This window comes from Alligator mississippiensis, chromosome 1, assembly GCF_030867095.1.
Source record: "Alligator mississippiensis isolate rAllMis1 chromosome 1, rAllMis1, whole genome shotgun sequence".
Taxonomy (NCBI): domain Eukaryota; kingdom Metazoa; phylum Chordata; order Crocodylia; family Alligatoridae; genus Alligator; species Alligator mississippiensis.
Window position 1 is genome coordinate 113,778,312 of NC_081824.1, and position 23,432 is coordinate 113,801,743.

General features: G+C 43.1%; 1 protein-coding gene across 15 annotated transcripts in view; it reads right to left on the reverse strand.

Annotated features, from left to right (window-relative positions):
* EPB41L2 (erythrocyte membrane protein band 4.1 like 2) overlaps positions 1-23,432 on the reverse strand; it is a 231,221-nt gene that overhangs the window by 144,245 nt on the left and 63,544 nt on the right. The window contains exon 1 of one of the 15 annotated variants that reach the window (XM_019479508.2): positions 3,958-4,047. The exons of the other annotated variants lie outside the window; for them this stretch is intronic. The gene's annotated coding sequence lies outside the window, so the exon portion shown is untranslated. Of the gene's footprint in view, positions 1-3,957; positions 4,048-23,432 lie in introns of those variants that run through there. 15 annotated transcript variants of the gene reach the window in all.

A 23,432-nucleotide genomic window follows, 5' to 3' on the forward strand; every position in this document is an offset into this window, starting at 1 on the left:
TAGAGCTTGCACAAGTGAAATGTCACTGACCTCTGTAGAACTGCTCTGCCTTACACTTAAGAAAGATCAAGGGTGTCAAATGGTAACTGTTGTGTCAACAGTTCCATCATAATTTTAAATACAGTTTCATTAGTAAAATACAAATAAGAAAAAAGTCTCAGCATAATACAGTCTTGGAATCGGATGATCTTCAAGAGAGGTATACTGAAGAGTAATTCAAATATCAGAACAGCGATTCAAAAGTGTTAAAGATTCACATATTAGTGGACATCATTTGGAATATCCTGCTAATACATTTAGTTGGATGTAAATGCCATTTTAGCAAATACCAATTTGTCTCCCAGTAGTAACTCAATTAAAATCCAGGTTATGAGCAATTTAAACCTTGAAAAATTGAGCTTATTATACTAAGTATAACTTACTAGAGGTGCACAAATATACCAGTCACATATTGGATCAGTGTTGATAAAAGAAAAATTAACATTATTGGCCATCAGCTTTTTTTGGCCAGCGTAGCTGATAATGTCACCAATAAATGCTGTGTCCATCTCACTCCCAGCCTCAGGGTCCCATTCACTTACCTGGCTGGGCAGCCCCAGCCCCTGCCACACTCCATCCCTCACCATGGGGGCCTCAATCTGTCCTCTCCCTCCCCCACAGCCCTTGCCCTCCACAGATTCACTGGCAGGAGGCCTGTTCTCCAAGCTGCCTGGCTGCATTCCTCTAAATCAGCTAATCAGATCGGTATCGGCCAATATGGCTGGTTAATAATCAGCTATTAGTATTGACCGAGAATTTTTTTTTTTTAAATCGGTGCACACCTACAACTAACTGAACAGGCAGTTACAATACTCTAGCAGTCCCAATCTAATAATTTAGATTTTCACTTTAAATATTTAAAGTGAAACCCAACATCAAAAAGAAATGAGATGCATATAACTGAAGCTAGTGCAACAGTCTAGTGACAAATGCAATGACATGGGCAACTAGTAGGAGGTGCATGGGGGTGCACATGCCCCCTTGATGGGGCTGGTGTCTCCCGTGACAGCCAACACTGATCTTGTCAGTAGGGCTGGTGCCCCCGCAACAAGATCAACGGCTTCTGCAGGTGCACCCCAAATTCAGCAGGCACCAGTCACTCATGTGCAATGAGTTCAAAGAAAAAAGAGCTATATCAAGAGCACATGGATCAAATAATAGTCATACTGATAATACCATCCATTTACATAATCAAGTATTTCATTAAACAGGATAGTTATCTTTACCAATTAAACCCACATCTAAATATTCTCACTGAAAGTGAGAATAAGCACTAATCTTGAATTCTTCCCATGAAAGGTTAATTACATGAGCTAAATGGGGCAGGTGACAAACTCTGCATTTTTTCATTATTACTAATGATCACTTAACAAAAGTCTGCCAGAGTCAATCAGCCTCCTTTGCTATTACAAGCCCACCAGGGCTAGGGCCTGAGTTGATCTCATGCCAACAAATCCTCTTCTCTCAAAGCTTAGAAACTACAGTATTACATGGACATAAATACCAGTGTGTAACTTATGCTACATCTAACCAATCAACAAACATGATTTCTTTTAAATGTCTATAGTTGTGATGGTGAGCCTTCTACAATGGCTGTAACTGAAGCCTCATCACAGGACACAGATGGCATTTTCCAATGCATGAAAATCTACTCAGAAATATTCTTCCCAAAAATTTAACCTGACTTTGAGAGACTGACTGTTAAGGCCGCTGACAGATGTGGTGCGGGGGAGGGGGAGGGGATAGCTTTACCGGAAGAGGAATGTGTTACTTTGTCCAGGATCCCCAGCATTTGTATAGATCAGGAACTTCAGTGCGGTTTTTGGTGCTTTTATCTAAATTTGATTAAATCAGCCAGCTGTTAAATAAAAGTGCCAAAAAGCCCTGCTGAAGCACCCAATCTATACAGACATTGGGCGGGCCAGGTCAAACTAACACAATGCCTCTTCTGGGCATGCACTGCATTTGGTGAAGGAGCACTCCAAGCTGGAAGTAGAATGCCAAGGTTTTTCTTTTCACCTCTGTAAGCAGCCCACATTAACATTCCTGCATTGTGGCTCCACTTTCTTTCCTCTCCAAATTACATTGCAACCACATTTCCAGCTAAGACAAGGTGCATAGACACAGCCAGTATTTCTACTGCATGGACTGGTTGGTAGATGATGCCCTAACAGTGCCACAAATTGGCAGCACATTCCAGAGAGCAAACTCATTACAGCAATGACTTCCGTAGGCCTGTTCTGACACCTCAATTATGGTAAAATTAAGACTGCTTTGTTTGTATTGTTACATTTTTTATGGAATACTTAGATGATTAACCCCAAGCATAAACTGAATTATTTCTCTACACTGCCAATAAAGATTCAGCCTGCCAAAAGAACATGGAATACTGGAAGGCCTAAGGCTTGCAAAGATTCTAGTTCTGTAGCTACAAAACAGTATTTCCAGAAGAAGCACTGCTCCATGAGCAGATATGGTATGCTGGCTAATAACTATACTTAATACTTTGGAGGAATATTACCTCCAGGCAACCCAACTTCCTAGTCAGCAGAAGTTATCAGTCATAATAAGTTTTGTTATACGACTTATCTATTTGCAGCTCATGCAGCAGATGTGTGTTCTAAACTGTATAATACTTTTCCCCAGTCACAAAAATCCATCTCTATTTCCAATGCATTGGTTTTAATGATCTCAAATGTTTATATACCATTAATTCTGTAAAACTGAATTCCCTGGTGGTGCTTATAAGATTAATGTAAACATTACATCACTCTTTACAGTTTCCAAAGCACCTGGGGACCCTCACTAATTTGAGCTGACAAGTCCCTGTAGAAAAGGGGCAACGATGGAAAAGGAGAACACCAGCTTCTGCAACAAATAATGAAATTTAAATGTAAATTTCTCCAGCAGTGTTAAAGATCAATGGAAGGAATATAGCCTCTGTAGCAATGCAAATGCTACCAATGTGCAAAAAGCGACTTTTACTAAAACCAAAATTTGAATTACTGAAATCAAACTAAAATACCCCTTGCAACGAAGCCAGATTGAAAGATTTCTTTAAATCCACTGTAGAAAAGCCATTTCATTTTAAAAATCAAAAGCAGCTCTTTATATATTAATAATAATGTTATCAATATGTTTGACACTTGAAGAAGAGTACGTAAGACACGCATTCTATATCACTGAAATGGCCTCAGCAAACTAATCTGAAAACATCTGTTGCTTATGTAGTTCTTTGCCATTTTGTAGATTCTCTATTGTCTTATAAATGATAAACTACTGTAATTTAAATGAGTCATAGAAATACTGACTAGATTTGGCTAAGTTAGAAGTATTATCTCTTTTGAAAACAAGCAGTGTACTATTCTTAAGGAGATAACATACCAGTAAGTATTTAAGCATGGAAAAAAAACACAAAACGGTATGAAGCACTGTATGCTGTTAAAAAGCTCATTTATTGACATTGGTATCATGACAACAAAGTATTTTAAAAAGTACTTAGCAGTTTGCTATTTTTTTTATATATAAATTTTGAAGTAAAAAAATTTAAACATAAATTGATCTGAATCACAGAAGTCTTACAGGAAATATCAAACATTAAAAGTATTTATGAAAAAGAAAACTTCATTTAAAAAATAAACCCAAAACAACACATAGGTACCCTTAAAATGTTACACCACATTTACAAAATCCTATCTCCTGATCAGAGCTTCTTTCTAGATGAGATAAAACATACAACTTGCCAATAGCTGTACAGTGCCACCCATGCTAACTCCCATGCCACAGACAATGGGATTCTGATTTGCAATTGTATTAACAAGCAATAAATACTTCACATATTGCGGGCAAAATCTCAAATAGAACAAATTCAATATCTACAGCAATACATTTAAAGAAATGAATTCCCAGAATACATACATATATTATTATTATTGCACATTGAGCCAGTCCTGCCATTAAGCGAGTGCTGCTAGCTGATGAAAATCCAAACAGGCTCTTAGAAAAGCTATAATGAACAAGAACAACCCCACCCAAACTCTGACATTGCGGGAGAAGGACATGCTCAGTGGAAAACTAGGATTCAGTTCCAACTCATTTCATTTCAGCAGTCAAAAAAGGCATGTGGGTCATAAAACAGCTCCATTTTCTTGTTATCCCCCCAACAAACCAAGAAAATAACAATTTGACTGGGAAAATCCCCACAGAATCTTTCAAGGAAAGATATGCGCTCCAATACAGATGTTTTGTTTCATTGTATTTGTGGAGAGGGAATGGGGGCTCTTCCACTCACAGCAGCTATAAATATAAAAAAAAAAAAAACAACAAAAGCTGCAACATGGTTATCCATTCACATTTTTGAGGAACTGTCACCTCTCTACCCACAAAAAAAAAAACCCTGCTCTTTCTATAATAATGCTAATATTTTACACTTGATCCAACCAGAACACAGGGGAATATTTTACTTATTTCGATTCTGATTAAAGAATCCTCAGAGGCCCTCCAATAACAACCTGCACATATTTTACAGGTCAGCTTGTTGTGTTTGATTCTAGGGTGGTTTCTTTAATTAGTTCCATAATCTGCAATAGGTAATCTTTAATCTCTTCACTCTTGGAATCTACAATTAGATTGAGATTAAATAAAAATCTTGTGTTTTTATAATTATTTTAGAGCTAATTCTGTTTCCATATACCACATCTCTACAAACTGTCTAAGAATGCTTACCAGCTTAGTTGACAATCTATGTATGCTATTACAATTGAGAAGCAGAAATACTGCAAAATTCATTCATCTTGAAATCCCAAATTTAAGTATTGCTGCATTACCACTATTAGTAAGTATCCATTTTCCTTCAAGGGGAATTTATACACACACAATTAACTTTTAAATTTATGACAATTAGAAAATGTACAAAAGCATCAAAAATGCATTGAATTCCAAAGTTCCATTCCAAAGTTCAAGATCAGAAGGAAAATAGTTAAACTGCTAATACACTGATGACCTTAACCCAGAATCCAACTTGGTGGTAAACTTCAAGATGGATAGCTAAATATTCCGACTTCTCCAGGTAAAATGTGTGTGCCTTTTTCATGAAAGTCACTGTGAGTAACAAACCGAATGCTAGAGCATCTTGAGCTGCAAGAGCAGGTCTCTCACCACTCTAATATGCTACACACCGTAAGGAAACAAGACTGTGCTGTTTTCTCTGAGAGCACAACAAAAATCAGATAGCCAGAGGGACAGAGTAAAATGACTAGGTAGCCAGTGATTAAATGTCTAGTTGGGAGAACATATCAAGTGGGATTTCCCCAGGGGTCTGTCCTGAGTCCAGTATTGTTTATCATCTGCATTAATGATCTGGATGATGAGATTGAGGGCATGTTTAGGAGATTTGCAGATTAAACCAAGTTGGATAGAGTTGTAGACACTCTACAGGGCAGGGTCAGGATGCAGAAGGACCTGGAACAGAAACTAGACAAATGCTCTGCAATAAATCAGACAAGATTCAAAAGCCAAGTCCAGCGTTTGGGATGGAGTAACTGTACATACACACGTAATGACTGGCTACGCTGAAGTACCGCAGACAAGGAACTATGGGTTACAGTGGACCAGAAGCTGAATGCGAGCCAGCAGTGTGCTCTTGTTGCAAAAACAAAAAACACAAAATACCAACAGCATACTAAGTTATATTATCAGGGAACTACATCCCTCTTGCAAACCAAGGGATGTAGTTCTTCTCTATTCAGCACTGGTGAGGCCTTACCAACAGTAGTACTGTGTCCAGTTTTGGACCCCACACTTCAAGAAGCCTGTGGACATGTTGGAAAGAGTCTGGTGGAGAGGGACCAGACCTGATTAGTCCTGCAAAGCGTGACTTAAGAGAAAAGATGAGAGGGCTATTTAAGACTGGAGAAGATAAAACAGCAGGAGGGTTTGATAAGTCTTCAAATACCTGAAGGATGATTATAGAAAGGACAGAGACAGACTATTTGTGACTGTAGGGGATGGGACTAGAAACAATGCCCTCAAGATACCACAAGGAAAATTTAGGTTACAGGTTAAAAACAACTTTCTGACTATAATGAGGGTCAAGCATTGGAACAGCCTATCTAGAGAAGTTGTAAAATCTTCATCCCTGGAAAATTAAGAGCAGGTTAAAAAGACACTTGCCTGGGGTGGTTCAGTCAGGGATAATCCAGCCTTGAGCAGGAGGTTGAGTTACATGAGCTCATGGAAGTCCTTCCCAGCCCTACTTTCCTATGAAATACTGTTCCTGGTTGCACAAGTGGCATGCACATCTGCTTTCCTATTCTGTGCCCTGTGTTGCACAATAAATTATTTGGGACAAGGCCTATGATTTTCTACTATTTTTTGTACTGTGCCTAGTACAAAGTAGACTGACTTAGTTTATAAAGTGCAATCAACTACTGTTAACCAAATCATGGCAGATTCTCATGTTATTGCCATCTCCTTGCTCATTACAAGGAAAACCAAGCATAAAGTTTGGCTCCATATGCAACCCACCATTTGGATCTCGTTTTAACATTAATTACATTTTTAAGGGTTTAAATAACCTGGGAGACAGCAACCATGAAATTATCAGGTTCACCATCTGCCGCAAGGTCAACAAATCAACCAGCAGGATTGAAGTCCTGGACTTCAAAAATGGTGATTTCAACAGGCTCACAGCATTAGTAGGGGAGGCGATGCAGGACCAGGAAGCCAAGACAAATGGGGTACACAGAGTGGTCGTTGCTCAAGGAGATGATCCTCAAAGCACAAAAGAAAACTGTTCCAGCAAAGAGCAGCTGGCAAGCCCTCCTGGCTTAATAGGGACATTGCAGTCCTGTTAAAGAAAGAAAAAAGAGGTGTAGCCACAATGGAAGCTAGGGATGGTCCTCAAGGAAGACTATACAACAGTGGCCAGCACTTGTAGAAAAATGATCAAGAAAGCCAAGGCAGTGACAGAGTTTAGGTTAGCTACAGGAGTCAAGGACAATAAGTCCTTCTTTAGGTATGTAGGCAGTAGAAGGAAAACAAATGGAAGTGTGGGACCCCTGTTTAACACCTCAAGGCAACTGGTAAGTTTTTTTCCTGAATATTGGTCAACTCCTGAATGCCCACTTTGCTTTGGTATTTCACTGGACCATGGGGAAAGTCAAGCGAGACAACACTTACAGGGGACATGCCAGGACTGTCAGCTTCCCCACTATGGATGCTGAGTGCGTGCAATATCAACTAGAAAAGCTAGACATTTATAAGTCAGCAGGACCGCACAGACTCCATCCAAGAGTGCTGAAGGAGCTGGCTGAAGTCATCGTGGAACCCCTGGCAAAGCTCTTTCAGAATTCATGGTGCACAGGGGAAATCCCTGAGGATTGGAAGAGGGCCAACATTGTGCCCATGTTCATGAAGAGGAAGAGGGAGGACTCGGGCAACTATAGGCCAATCAGCCTAACCTCCATCTCAAGAAAAATCCTGGAAAAGCTCATTAAAGAATCTATGTGCAATATGCTTGCAGAAGGTAAGATTCTGAATGACAGCCAGCATGTCTTTGTTGCGGGTAGGTCTCGTCTTATCAACCTCATCTCCTTCTACAACCAGGTCTCTCGCCACCTGGACACAGAAGAGGTGGTAGACATTATATATGTAGACTTCCAAAAGGCTTTTGATCTAGTATCCCATGATATCCTTGTGGAAAAACTGGAAGATTGTGGGCTTAGCTACTTGATGGTTCAGTGGATGGGAAACTGGCTACAGGGTAGGACCCACAGATTTCTCATGAACGGATTCATCTCATCCTGGCATGAAGTGGCCAGTGGTGTCCCTCAGAGGTCCATGCTTGGACTGGTGCTTTTCACCGTCTTTATCAATGATTTGGATATGGGGTTGAAGACCTCACTGGCCAAGTTCGCAGATGACACCAAGTTATGGGTTAGTGTGGTCATGCCAGAATATAGGTTGCAGTTACAGGTGGACCTGAACAGGCTTTAGAGCGGGCAGACTGGAACCAGATGAAGTTTAAAACTTCAAACTGTAAGGTGCTCCATCTGGGGGCAAACCAACTTACATACAGGCTTGGCGGTGACAGCTTGACTTGCACCATGGCCAAAAGGGACCTAGGGGTAACGACCAACCCTCACATAAATATGAGCCATCAGTGTGAGGCGGTGGTCAGCAAGGCAAACACCATGCTGACATGCATCAATCAATGCATCTCATGTAAAACTAAGGAAGTGATATTCCCACTGTACTCAGCACTGGTGAGACAACAGTTGGACTACTGCATCCAGTTCTGAGCAACACACTTCAATAAGGACGTGGAAAAACTTGAGAGGGTCCAGAAAGGAGACACCTGTATGATCAGGGACTTGCAACGCAAGCCATACAAGGAAGGTCTGAGGGACCTGGGCCTCTCTAGCCTAAAGAAGAGAAGGTTGAGAGGGGACTTAATAGTGGCTTACTGTTATATTAGAGGAGTGCATCAGGAGCTCAGTGAACAACTGTTCACTAGGGCACACCTAGGGAAGACCAGGACCAATGGATGCAAACTCCTGGAAGGCTGTTTCAGGCTTAATACCAGGAAAAACGCCTCACAATCAGGGTTTCCAGACTGTGGAATAAACTCCCTCCAGAGGTGGTGCAGTCACCTACCCTGGAGGTTTTCAAGACAAGATTAGACAGTCACCTTGCTAGGGTTACAAAACGCCAGTTGTCTTCCTGCCTAGAGTATGTGTGGGGGAGAAGGGGGGGGGGGGGGAAAGAGGCTAGACCAGATAATCTGCAAGGTCCCTTCCAGCCTCTAAGAATCTATGAAATATAACTGAAGTGCTAAGATTTGCTGTTCACCCTTATCTTGAAGATAGACATTACATAGTTTCATAGTTGTTAGGGGCTGGAAGGGACCTTACAGATCATCAGGTCCAGCCCCGCTGCACTCGGGCAGAAAAGACTGCTGGGATCAGATAACCCCAGCAAGATGGGTGTCAAGACGCTTTTTGAACATCACCAGGGTGGGTGACTGTACCACCTCTGGGGGAAGTCTGTTCCAAACCCTCTGTACTTGATTTGTAAAGAAGTTTTTCTTTATGTCTAGCTTGAAGCAATCCTCAACCAACTTGTTTCCATTATTTCTTGTTCTCCCCTGGGTGGCCTTGGTGAACAGATGCTTCCCCAGGCCCTGATGTACAACCTTTGTATAGTTAAGTTGCCACCAAGTCCTGTCTGAGTCTTCTCTTCTCCAGGCTGAAGAGTTCCAAGCCTTTCAGCCTCTCCTCATATGACCTGGTCTCTAGGCCTCAAATAATACACATGGCCCTCCTTTGGACTCTCTCGAGCTTCTCCACATCCTTCCTGAAGTGCAGCACCCAGAACTGGATGCAGAACTCCAGCTGCAGTCTCACCAAGCAGAGTAGAATGGGAGGATGACATCCTTAGCTTTGCTCAAGATGCCTCAGTAGATGCATGCCAGTGTTTGATTAGTTCTGCCAGCTACAGCATCACATTAGTGGCTCATGTTCATTTTGTTGTCCATCATGATACCCTGGTCTCATTCAGATATGGTGCTAGCAAGCGTAGCACTGCCGAGCCTGTAAGTGTGTTGTGGATTATTTCTCCCCAGATGGAGCACTTTACATTTCTCTGTATTGAACAGCATCAGGCTGAAGTCCACCCACCTCATGAACATGCCATGTTGGCCTGTATTGCCAGCCTATCTTCGAGCATGACCACGCTCCCCCATAGTTGGTGTCATCAGCAAACTTTGCTAGTTCATCTTTAATACCCAAATCCAAATATTGATGAACATGTTGAAAAGTACTCATCGAGTACTGAAACCTGAGAGATGCCACTGGTCACCCTCTGCCATGATGACTCAGTTCCATCAGTCAATACTGTCTGGGTCCTACCACATAGCCAGTTACCTAGCCACCGGACTGTAAAATAGTCAAGGCCACATTTTCCGAATTTTTTCCATGAGGAATTCATAGGAGACGAGGTCAAAACTCTTTTTGAAGACCAGGAATATGACATCAACCTCATTTCCCCCATCCAGTTACCAAGTAACCTGATCATAGAAGGAAATGAGGTTGGTCTGGCATGACCTGCCCGTAATGAAGCCATGTTGGCTATCCTTCAGAATACTGCCTTCTGCTAGCCTGTCTGTAATGGATTCTTTGATAATTTTCTCCAGGATTTTACCAGGGATTGAGGTCAAATTGACTGGCCTGTAATTTCCCGGGTCCTGCTTTCTCCCTTTCTTAAAAATAGGCACCACATTGCCTTCTTCCAATCTTCTGGGACCTCTCCCGAGTACCATGAGTCTTCAAATAACTTTTCCATCAGTCACATAATGACATCAGCCAGTTCTTTCAGCTCCCTCAGGTAGTGTATCTAGTCCTGCTGATTTGTAGATATTTGGCCTTTGTAGGTGCTCCCCCACAAGATCTACACCAACTGTGGGGGGGTAGTCACCCCCACCCTGATCATCCTGCATCCTGTCAAGCAGGCTAACATCCTTTGGACATGTGGAATACTGACGTGAAGTATTCATTCAGGAGTTTGGTTTTGTCCTGAGTGTAAGTTGTCAGCCGTCCCATTTCATTCATCAGGGGACCTATGCTTCCCTTATTTTTTCTCTGACACACTACATATTTAAAGAAGGACTTTTTTTTGTTGTCCTTGATTCCAGTCGCCAATCTGTAACTCAGTTTATGCTTCTGCTGTCCTGATCTGCTACTTATGGGTGCAGGCTGTTGCTGAGTACTCCTCCTTGATAGTTATTCCTGACTTCCATCCTTTGTAGGCTAGGTATCATCATTGCTTTTAATGCTCCAAAAGCACTTACTTGAGAAGACAAGTGAAAACTAAGTGCAACAGGAATTCAAGCAGGACCCCTGCTACTTGGACTGACCCTGGGAGGAGTGACCTCTGAATGCACCCTGTCAGGTGAAGATTTCACACCTGACAAGGGATTGGATGATTAGCCCGCGAAAACCGGGGATAAAACCAGCTGCGGGACATTTACAGATTGCCTCCGGGCACCAGACAAGGAACAAGGGGGTATTCGAGTCCCCAGAGAGAAGAAAACAGAAAAGTCTAACTTGTGGCTGAGAAGGACGTCAGGAGCTCCAGACTACCCAAAGACTCAACAGGTCAGACCCAGATAGATGCTCTTACAAAGGACTGTGCTGCCGTGGTGAGTCCAGAGAATCGCTGAGGCGATGGGAACAGGCTCGGCAGAGAGCCTATTAAAAGACATAGCTTTTGGGACACTGCGCGGGGAAATAGTGTATTTGATATGTTCCTGACCCCACTGGGATAGAGCAGTGTTTAAAAAAATAATTAGAAGAATGATGTGGGAGCTGCAGGGAGACACTCCCAACCTGAACCAGTTAGGAAGAGTGAAAGACACAGATTGCTCTATGCTAATAAGGCAATTAGTGGTTTAGATTAGTTTAAACAAAGTATCTTTTGGAAGTTTCAGTTCAGAGTCTCTCTTTCAAATCAACTGCTTTCAGCAATGAAGAAACTGGCAAGGCTACTATTATTATATACTGTTTTAAAAGAAATAATAAATCTATCATTTGAACATGCAACATCTGGGTGCTACTCCCTGATCACGGACATTAACAACTTACTGAGTTCCTTCAGGCAGGGGGTTGGACCAGAAGGTGACCTATGGAAGTCCATTCCAGCCCTACTTGTCTATGCTTCTAGTACAGATAAACTGTATTCCATAATATGTATCATAGAGACCTCACCATAGGAGGCTTCTGAAAAGTCTGTATCTAAGGCATAGACAGCGAGTCACAACAGGAATTTCAGATTAAGTAAAGGATTTACAGTCTCCATTACACTTTCTACCTCTTTTTCTAGTAAGTTTACAAAGCTTTCTTAAACACTATTAATAGAGTAATAGGAGGCACAATTGCACCTCGCTAATAGGTATTTGTTTGCTCTCCATAAGCTGGGAGTAGAATCATAGAACCACAAAAAATTAGGGTTAGAAGGGACCTCAGGAAGTCCTCTAGTCCAACCCCCTGCTCAAAGCAGAACTATCTTCAACTAGAGCATTTCAGCCAGGGCTTTGTTGAGCCAAGCCTTAAAAATCTGCAAGGATAAAGATTCTACCACCTCTCTAGGTAACCTGTTCCAGTGCTTCACCACACTCCTAGTGAGAGTTTTTCCTAATATCTGACCTAAACCTCCCCTGCTGCAACATGAGACCATTGATCCTTGTTCTGTCATCTGTCACCACTGAAAACAGACTAGCTCCATCCCCTTCAGAACCACACTTCAGGTAGTTAAAGGCTGCTATCAAATCCTCCCTCAGTTTTCTCATCTGCAGACTAAATAAGCCCAGTTCCCTCAGATGTCAGAAGTCATATGCCCCAACCCCCCAAACCATTTTTGCTGCATCTCCCACCAATTTGTCCACATCCTTTCTGTAGTGGGGGGGCCAAAACTGGACACAATTACTCCAGATGTGGCCTCACCAGTGCAGAATAGAGGGGAATAATTACTTCCCTCAATCTGCTTGTTCCTACTAATGCAGCCTTCTTGGAAAAAGAGCACACTGTTCATTCGTATCCAGATTACTGTCCACTGTATCCCCCAGATCCTTTTCTGCAGAGCTGCTAGCTGGTCCCAAAACTGTCACGGTGCTTGGGATTCTTCCCGTCTTAAGTGCAGGACTTTGCACTTGTCCTTGTTGGACCTTATGGTTAGGTACAGTCAAAAAGCCTGAGGCTGAAGCAATTAAGTCTTTGCAAATTAATCTAAACTACACCAATTAAATTGAAACAGAAGTGAACAGACATTTTTACCTTTGATTCAGGATATGTAACCACGTGCCTGCAGTGGCTCAGGCCAGAAGCTGGTGGGGGGGCACTAGAGCACAGCTGTCTGGTTCTGTGTTGACTTCCTTTTCCTGTTGCCCCCAAGGTCTCTGAGATTTGCACTCCAGAATTACAGTAACAAGACTCCGCAGGTCGCTCATCACTTCCTCATCCTGCTTCCAGGTACCTCTGGGATTTGTAGTCCACAGTTGCAGTAAGTTTGAGCAGGGGAAGGGGTGTTTAACCCCGCCCCCTGCCTTCCCTAGCCCCAGATCCCAACCAGGGTTTGCCTGGTGAGGCAGTCCCCCTCTTCCCCCGCCTTGCAGACTGTGCTGCATCCCCAGCCAGCCTTGTCCCCCACCCCCTTTGTCAGCCAACCATAACTACTCTGGCTAGGGAGCAGGGGCATACCCTGCTCTCTGGAGTAGACAGACAGCATAGTCCAGCCCAGGGCTGGAAATCATGGGATACTGTGATTTAAACTTGAACCAGGAAGAAGTATGGGACAGAAGTTTCATAAACCAGTTTGACCCAAATCAGTTAAAGGTGATACTACATTCAACCAGGTTTATCTTAAACCAGGTTGAGCTATTTTGAAACCGGTTTATGAACACTGAGCTTCTGTTCCATTACAGGTTTAAACCAGTTTCTGATCACTTAAACCGGCTTGTGTGTAACGACTGTCCCTAGTTTATGAGATTTCTTTTGCTCAATCCTCCAATTTGTCTAGGTCACTCTGAACCCTAGCCTTACACTCCAGCATATCTACTACTCCCCGCAACTTGGTGTCATCTACGAACGTACTGAGGGTACAATCCATCCCATCTTCCAGATCATTAATGACAATATTGAACAAAACCAGCCCTCAGGACCAGCCGCTGGGGCACGATACCCCAGACCTCCAGAGCCATAAGTACTGCCACCTGTCCCCAGCTGCCAAATACCTAAACCCCACGCAGCTGCACTTGGGCCAGGCCATACACCATGAGGCTAGATAGGATCCCTCCATGTTCATGTACCAGAAGGTCCAACCCAGCTTGAAGACTGACTGAGCACTGCCCATCTGGCCCACGGGGTAAAAAGTTTGAGCACCTCTGGTATAGTCCTGTTACTTTGTAGTAAGTCATACCAGTCAGAGTGACAAACCTCTTCTCTTGGACTGGAAGCTTTCCTTCCACCAAGTCCAGTATTCCTGACTACTGCTAAATCCACGCATTCTTTCAAAAATAAACAATGATATCTAGCTTTTGATTGGGAATGTAAATATGAATCATGCTTCAAAAGTTTTAACCACAGAATATTTTTCCCCCCAGGTACAGACAGATCCTACCACAACTGTAGTAATATAGAGAAGTAGAAATGGGCAATCTTATTTTTTCCATTGCTGCCACCAGACTCTTTCTAGCTCCTGGGAAATGGAGAACTGGTAAATCTGCTATACAATTCTACTGCCTGAAGAAAAAAAAAAAAAAATGCAGGTGGCAACAGGTTTAAATTTGGGGGTTGCAGATAGAAGATAAACAGCGACACCTCCACATCCCCAAACAGGCATGTGTTTACAAGAGCCAAGCTGAGCAAGCCAACACCATCTCCATTCCTGCAACCAGAGGAGGATGGGAAGGAGGGTTCAGTTTGATAGCTAGAGGCCGATATGCAGGAAGAAACTCTTAAAACAGAGACATCACTTTGGCAAAGTTTCCAGAACCCTCTTTGTTCCCAACAGTTGAGAGGGAAACTGATTTCTTAGGTGCATGACACCCAGACAAAAAGCCACTAATTTTTTCTAGCTATTGACTAGTAGTTTAAAGACCTTTTATTGTTAGGTCTTACCATATTTCCAAGCCCTATGTGAACAGGGGTGATACACAATCCAACATCTAATGTGGTAGATAAAGAATATGGAAAGATTTTGTAGGGAGAAGAAAAGAGCAAAATATAGGACAGAAGGTCAGGAACATAATGTGGGAAAAGAAAGGAAAAACAGGAAACAGACACTGAAGACAAAACAGGAAGAGAGGCCATGATCTATGTAAAAGAAAAAAAATGTAGGGAAGCCAGGAAAAGGTTGGAGGTGGGGTGGTGGGAGAAGAATAAAAGCAGCAAGTCGTTTGGGCAGGAAGTTGATCGTCAACATAATACATATATACTATGAAATATAGTATTTTAAGATGCAACTTGTATGCCTTTCAAATTGTGGGAAAATAGTGTGGGAGGCATAGTAGTGAATGATTATTTCACCCTGGCTATGATATAAGAAAAATTAGATTGTCTAGGGAATGTCTAGCCTAGGCTCTCAAACACAAATAGAATGGGAATATATGGCTTACAGGTGTACAAAAGGAAATAATTCAGATCTCCAAAGCCATGCATTCCCATACACAGGATAATTTATGCTTGCAAGTCTGAAACAGGCTCCCCTAATGCTAAATGTGAAACAATTTATATTTGTTTCAGTGGTGTGTTGATATTTATAAATTCATCTCATGTAAAGTTGTATTGGAGTGACTCCAAAAATGGCTCAGTGTATCTCTATCCCTTGCATCTCTAGTCAAACCTTCAAACATTAGTTTTGTTCTACATATAAACGGTGAACTTTCAATTAAGACTATAATAGATTGATGCCCCGAGGAACACTATTTCCTGAAATAGAGTGACTGTGCTCCAAAAAATCCCTGACATTCTTCCAGTACACTTACAATAAACAAATTTGGAGCTTTTATTTATATTTACATATCTTCAAGTTAATAGCATGCAAATTTAGCTCAGGATTGCCAAGTTGCGACTCCCAGCTTTTCTACAATTTCTAACCAATTAACTCAAACATTTTTTAATTTAAAAGGCTATCAGCAGTTATATCCTTGAGACAAAATATGACTTAAATAGACAGATACCTCCAGAACAGATATATACTTAAAGCCTGCATGCTTTTATCTGTAGAGATGAAAGCACTTTAGAAAGGAAGAAGAGAGGGGGGTGTCACTATAATGATCCCTGTTTTACAGGCAGGGAAACTGAGGGACAGAGAAGTAATTTGTCCAAGGTTATCCAGCAGGCCAGCAAAAGAGCCAGAAATAGAAACCAATGCTAGGTACAGACATTCAAAAAGCCCAAGGCAGATTTTAACTAACTTATGAGGGTTTCTCTAAGCGGACTAGGTTAGTTTGGGAGCAAACAGAACACAAGTTCACCCTCTGGTGGGGGGTGGGGACTGGGTAGGGGGGACAGGACATACAAGATGCCTGCACTGGCAGAGGCCAGCAGGTTGGGGGTGCTCCCGCACGCCTCTCAGTGTGCCAGAGACTGCTGAGGGCAGCTGAATGCAGTCAAATGGCAGATACTTCTGACTGCTGAGCCCATCCCACCAACCCCCTACTATCCATCCCAGGACCATGGGGGGGGGGGGGGGGGGGGGGCGTGCAGCAGGGACCCGGGCTTCTGTTACACAGACCTGGCTCTGGCTGTCAGAGTTGAGCTAGCACAGACTCTCCTCAGCCCTGTGTCCCTTGTCCAGAATGCTCTCAACTGCAAGCAGATGGGGGGCAGGGGGGGGGGGAAGGAGAGGGAGAGATTGTGCTAGCTCGACTCTGATACCCAGAGCTGGGTCTGTGAAACAGAACCAGTCCCCCTCCCACCCCCACCACCTGCTTGTAGCTGAGGGCTAGCAGGACGCAGGATGTGGGATGGGGGAGAGTCTGTGCTGACTGGGCTCTGTGACAGCCAGGGGAATGGGGCCCACTGAATGCTCAGCCAGAGCAGCTGAGCACAGCCAAACTGCAGCCCACCTCCCTGCAGGGTGGGGGGGCTTGTGGGACCCCACAAACAAGCCTGGGGTGCTGGTGGACAGCAACTAAACACGAATCGATAGGGGATCCAATACAAAAGTTTGATAGACCAGTCTAACCTGAATTGATTAATTCTGCCATTTTAAAACCAGCCTATGGGCCCTGAGCCTATGTTCTGTTACAGGTATGGACAGGTTTCTGATCATATAACAGTTTGTGTAGTCTGTACCTGGCCCAAATCTTCAGAACCCCAGCATTATGATCTAGGCACCTATACTGCTGCCAAGCCTTCAGTAGCACTGAGTCAAATACAAAGTTTCATCTTGAAACCCTGATGTAACTGCTCTCTGAAGTAACGGTTGAAAGAACAACAACTAATTTTCTAGTGATTGTGTGCACACTGTGTAGTTTAGCACAGTGTTTCCCGGCCGATGTGCTGCAGCACAATGGTGCACCATCAGAAATGAACAGGTGTGCGGTGAAATTTTGCCATGGCAATGGGCTACAATTGAGGATGGGGAGCACGAGGATAGGGAATACCTTAACAGGTGTGCTGCGGAAAAAATGTATTAATATAAGTGTTCCTTGGGCTAGAAAAGGTTGGGAAGCACTGGCTTAGCAAAGAGAAGAGAAACCCAGCAAATTTGGTACAAGCACTATAATAAAGGAATGAGGTTTTCTCCTCTGTTCCTTAATTTCCCTTTCATTATGCACTCCATAAAGATGAAAACAAAAAGGCAAGCAGATCAACAAAGTGTCCCTGCTGGGCTATATAAAACAAGAACAGTCAGCAGCCTTTGAAAACACAGAAAATTAGGACACAAAATTAAAAATTCAAAACAAAAGTAATTTTGACAAACAGAACTATTCCCAACACTCAAATAAGTATGACATAATTTTAAAGTTTATTCTCACAAGAGAATGATTTAATATTTTCCTGTCTAACAAGCCAAGTTAATTAATACTTGTATTACATCAGTTAACATCTGAGGTCAAGCCAAAGTCTGAGGAGACAGACGCTGCTATCTAACTATACAGCTCACTAGAAATATGCATAGATGAACTGCACTCCCATCTGTATCAGTTCAAGAAAGAGTGCTGTGTTCTTACATTCATCACATGAACAACACCACTGGCATACAGCTATTCCCTGGAACTTCATTAAATCTCTGTAATTAATGTCTGAGATTCATTTGTGTGCTTGAACAGATACACACACTTCAACAATAAAAACCTAATGATCAAACATCCTTATTTTTAAGTCTAAAAAAGTCATTTTTACATACTTAAGCCGATTACAATGGTATTTCTTTTGCTACTTTAACAAAAACAAGAATAATTTGACCAGAGGTATAAAATCTACAAAAAAAATGCAGGCATTAGACAAATTTTAGATCTGTAAAAGCAACTGAGGAACACAGGAAAAGAATGGTAAGCTGTATCATTTACTTTAAGATGGGCAGAATTACAATATAGCATGATGAACTTTTTGGAAGTTGAAGAACTAACATTTGCATAGAGAACAATAATTTTCATCTGCAGAAATTTGTGTGAACTATATAATAATGCATTATAATTTTTATATACAACTGTACATTAGTGCATTATACTTTACATAAATATAAGAAATGACATGAGAAAAAAAGTGAAGCTGAAACCTCAGTTTTTTACATTTTTCTGCTACTTGTAATGCAGGAGATAAGAATTTAAATGCTATAGGAGGAGTATCTATGGTTACTGTAGTACTTTTATTAAAAAAGTCTTTATAAATAATAAAGATTTGCTGTCTTAATGATGATGTTAATATTCAGTCGGAATTTGAGATCTTGCAAATTTATGGTTTGTTTTTAGAGGAAGGTACAGACTCTAAGAATGGAATTCACAGCTTAAGTCACTTGCTGACAGAAATGGCTTCGAAAAAATGTACGTGATGTCTCCTCAGTCATCATAACAGAGCTCATGACCTAAGCACAAGCTAAAGTAGCATTCGCATTTAAATCTATTTGTTTAACATTGTTAAGATTAAAAAGACAGACAATACAAACAACAAAAAAACCCAGAATTCTGGGGGACCATAACGTTCACGAGTCCAGTCATAGGTGACGAGAGATAAAAATGATTGCTTGAAAGCATCAATATGAAATCACAAATTTGCTTTAACATTATGTTGAGTTTGGCCCTCTTGTGCACACACCCATTTGCTTCATATTATTTAACATGCATTAATTTTACTTCAAGTTCTCCCCGCTCCTCATGCCATGACTATTTATTTATTTTTATTGACCTTTCTATTATCAATGTAATAGTATGACATCCACATCCATTGCTAGAAAGCCAGCCTGAAAAACGATGTCAAAATCCTGGCCTATGTCCAGGCATGATAGCTTAGCATCTTGCTTAGAGAAAAAGGAAATGATTTCATGTACAGGCTGGATTTTATTTCTGGCTAGCATCCACAGGAGTACAAGCCAAATGACCTGCTTGCAAAATTGTGGGAATGTTTTTACTTATCACTCTGTACTGGTCAGAAAAAAAAAAAAAGACTTAATACTAAGTGATTAATTAACAGGGCAGTGCAAAGCTTCGGGTGCCAATTCAATTTGGAGGAGATTCGGCCCGATTCGGGGGGCCGTTTCTCTGAATCCAAATGAATTCGGAAGACCAATTAAAAGGTCCAAAATCGATTCAAAGCTCTATGAATTAATACAGAAAAGATTCAGAGAGCTTCGGTGATTTGGGCAGACCTCCTTGCTGCAGCAGGGAGCTGGATCTGGACTCCAAGCTGGTAAGTGGGGGATGGGAGATGGGGGGGGAGGGGCTGGAGGAATGGGGAGGGGCCATGGGGGGAACCCCACCAGGCCCCATCCCCTGCCTGCTCCCCCCAGCCCTGCCCCAAGCATCCCACAACCGCCGTCTGCTCCCCCAGCCCCCACCATGTCTGCCCCACCCACCTGCACCAGCTCCAGCCCTTTAAAACACAAAACAAAACCCCAACTGACCAGCTGCTGCTGGGTAAGGGGGGGCAATCCCTGCTGGCCTCTACTGCCCCACGCTGCGTAGGGGGCTCTGCCACAAGTCCCACAACCCCCGCCTGCTCCCCCAGCCTCCCCGCATGGCTGCCCCATCCACCCCAGCTCTGGCCTTTTAAGAACCCCCCTCCAAAAAAAACCCCGAACTCAATGGCTGCTGCAACAGCCTCGGGGATTCTGGGGGGAGCTCATGGAAGAGCCCCACACACAGCATGGGGCAGTAGGGATTGCCCCCCCAGCCAGGCAGGAACCAGTGAGTCTGTGTTTTTTTTGTTTCTTTTTTAAAGGGCCGGAGCTGGGGCAGGTGGGGCAGCTATGGGGGGCTGGGAGAGCAGGCAGGGGTTAGGGGGCTCGTGGCAGAGCCCCCCCACATGGCATGGGACAGAGGGAAGCAGCAGGAATCGCCTCCCCGCCCCACCCAGCAGCTCCCAGTGTTTTGGGGTTTGTTTTTTGTTTCCCCCAAAGAGCTGAGGCGGACGAGGCAGTCATTGAAAGCAGGTGGATGATGGCGCCTATGTAACTCGGAGATTCAACTGATTCGGCACCATCCGAATCTCTGAATCAGATCTGGACAAATCAATTTGGGACAGTGATTCAAATCACCGAATTGAACAATTGTCCCCCAAACTGGCCGAATCCGAAGCAAATACTAGCCACTTCGCACAGGCCTATTAATTAGCCATATTCAAATGCTTAAGATATTCAACCTGCTTCAGAGATTATGCTTTTTAAACAGTTAACTTTTGGATCATAAGGTCCATGGTATAGCAGTACAAGCTGTATTATTTCACTAAACAACTGAATATAAATGATAGACTTGTTAACCTTAAGTAAGTTTACATGATGCCCTGTGAGCTTAAAACAAAATGAAACTGGGAGATTTTTCTTCATATGGGAGAAGAATCATTATATGCGGCAAATAATATACTTCAATGACAAGAGATAGTTCTACAGAAAGAAAAAAAAATAATTTTCAAAGAATCTTGCAGTTAATTTCTGTTTTGTAGACTAATCTAGCCACTGATTTTTGTTTGCCTGTCAGTAATTTATGATCTTTTCAACCAAAATGAAAGTCTTTTGCATCTGCCTAACTTGAACACGGTCTTGATTTCTCATAAGAGCTCTGTAAGGCCTCACAAGTAAAAGGGCTACAACACTGTATCCCAGGACATTTTCATAAACGAGCTATGGAAATACACATCGATGGGAATCTACCATACAGTGCTTTCAAATCAGTTGGATCATCATGCTCAATGAACAGTCAATGGCTCAATGTCTAGGTGGGAGGACGTATGAAGTGGGGCTCCCAAGCGGTTTGTCCTGGGTCAGCTGTTGTTTACCATCTTCATTAATGATTTGGATGATGAGACTGAGTGCATGCCTAGAAAATCTGCACATGACACCACATTGGACGGAGTTGTAGACACTCTGCATGGCAGGGTTGGGATGCACAAGGAACTGGTACAGAAACTGGAGAAATGGTGCACAATCGATCCAACAAGATTCAACAAGCAAAATCCAGGGAATGACTGGCTAGGTTGAGGTACTACAAAGAAGGTCCTATGGGTTACAGTGGACTAGAAGCTGAATGGGCCAGCAGTGTGCTCTTGTTGCAAAAACTGCCAGAAGTATGCTGGGATGTATTAACACAAGTGTCACTGCAAATCAAGAGAAGAGATTATCCTACTGTATTCAGCACTGATGTGGCCTTCCTTGGAGTACTGTGTTCAGTTTTAGGCCTTACACTTGAGGAAGGCTGTAGCCAGGGGTGATCGGTGCCTCCTGAGTCTTGGGAGCACAGTTCGTGGGTGGGCCAAATGCCCCATTATCCACTCCTATACTTTTGCCACGGCTTAGTGCCCCCTCTCCCCACCAGCATGCCACTGGCCTGAGTGGCCAAAAAACTGCCCTGTCCCGAGCAATTCCAAGTCAGGGGCCAATCTCAAGGGAACACGCCCCCCCCCACGGTCACCTCTGGCCATAGCAATGGTAAGATTAAGATTAGCTCAGCATTACCAATACCTATACAATAATCAAATCCTTAGTCCATTTTATAGTGAATCAGGATCAAGACAGCAGGAAAAAAAAAAAAAAGAGGTAACTGTCAACAGAAGAATCACAAGAAAAGACATACCTTCTGCCTTCTTAGACCCCAGTATTATAGGCCTGAAGAAAAGAAAAGGTGCCAAAGTATGTGGGATGTCATGTGTTCTTTATTTTCGTATGTGTCCAAACTCAATCGTATGTCACACATCTGTACAGTGTTCCACATTTCTGAAATATCAGTTTAATATGCCTACACTTGATCTAAGCCAGGAAGGCTGAGTTTTACACTTCTGCATTCCTTAACGGAGTACAGCAAAGAATAAAGCAAAAATGTGAAGTGTCAGAGCAGAGCTTAGTGGTTGAGTGCCTCAGCACAGTGGAACTTTCTAGCACAAGACACGGTGAGATTTTATACAAGGGAATTTCTCGGCACGGTGGAGAACCCCGGCGTGGAAAGGTTCCCGCCACTCACATGCAAATTCACACATTATTATTGGCCGGTTCTAAATTATTCCTACGTGGCGACTAGCAATTGGCTCGCTAGCCGTATAAAAGGTTGGAGCAGCTTCCGCCCAAGTTGGAGAACTCCGCGCCCATCTCGGAGTGAACGTGGCGGACTGATCAACTGCTGACGACTCCCCGTCGCTGACCGACCCCGACGTACCCCCGTGTCCTGCATGCTCGTGTTTAGAAAGATATCTCGTCTTATCAGAGCTCCTCGGTTAAACTGTAACTGAAGTTTGAAGTTAACTTTCTTCCTACGCTGTACATCTCGACAGTGTAAGTAAAGCCATCTTTGTTTGAACCAGTACGCGTTTGTGCCTAATTCTACTCCAGTGGTCGAAAGTACCCATCTGTACGTGCCGGGTATGTGGCCACAACCCAGCCGACCCTTTCCCGGATCCCCCTCGGCCCCTACATGAAGCAATAGTTTCCTCCTTTGTTGTTCACCTGCTTGATTACCAAGAGTGAGCCAGAAAAGCACTCCAGAAAATATTCAGACTCATTTTGTGGAATAATTAAGGTTTATAAAATGTAATTGCAATCTATTTGGACATTCTGTCCAGTATCATAACCATGGATCCTGGTTTTCTCTGATAAAACAATTGCAAATTCTCTGATAAATACGACAAAATCTTCAATTAAAATGAAACACCACCATACATATGCATACACACACACGCTCTATATAGCTATAATCAACTGAACACAATGTTTTATTGATAGATTTACAATTTTAAAGCAATTTGGAAGCCTACCAGTGCCTCAATCACTATAATAAATTCTAAATACCTATGAAATTTGGTTTTTGATTTTGGGTTTATCATGGAAAACTAGAGTTCCCCCTGCCCCCTTAGCTCACAGAACACAGGTCCAAGCCCCTCACTTCCAAGCCACAGCCCCCACCCCGGCCCTGCTGGTGCCCCTCACTCCCCACCCCCACAGCTCCCCAGACCAGCTAGTGCCCCTCACTCACCCCCATACCCCTCCCAGCACTGCTGGTGCCCCACGCCTCCCACCCACAGCTCTCTGCCTGCTCCCAGCCCAAGGGGGCCCTCAGCTGCCAAGGCTATAGGACCAGACCCCGGTCTGCAGCCCCCTGCCCTCCACAGCAGCGCCCGAACCCCCACTGATCCCGGCATGAGGTGGCAGCTGCTGCAGAGGAGTGTAGTGCAAAGTCTGACTCCCCTTCCCCC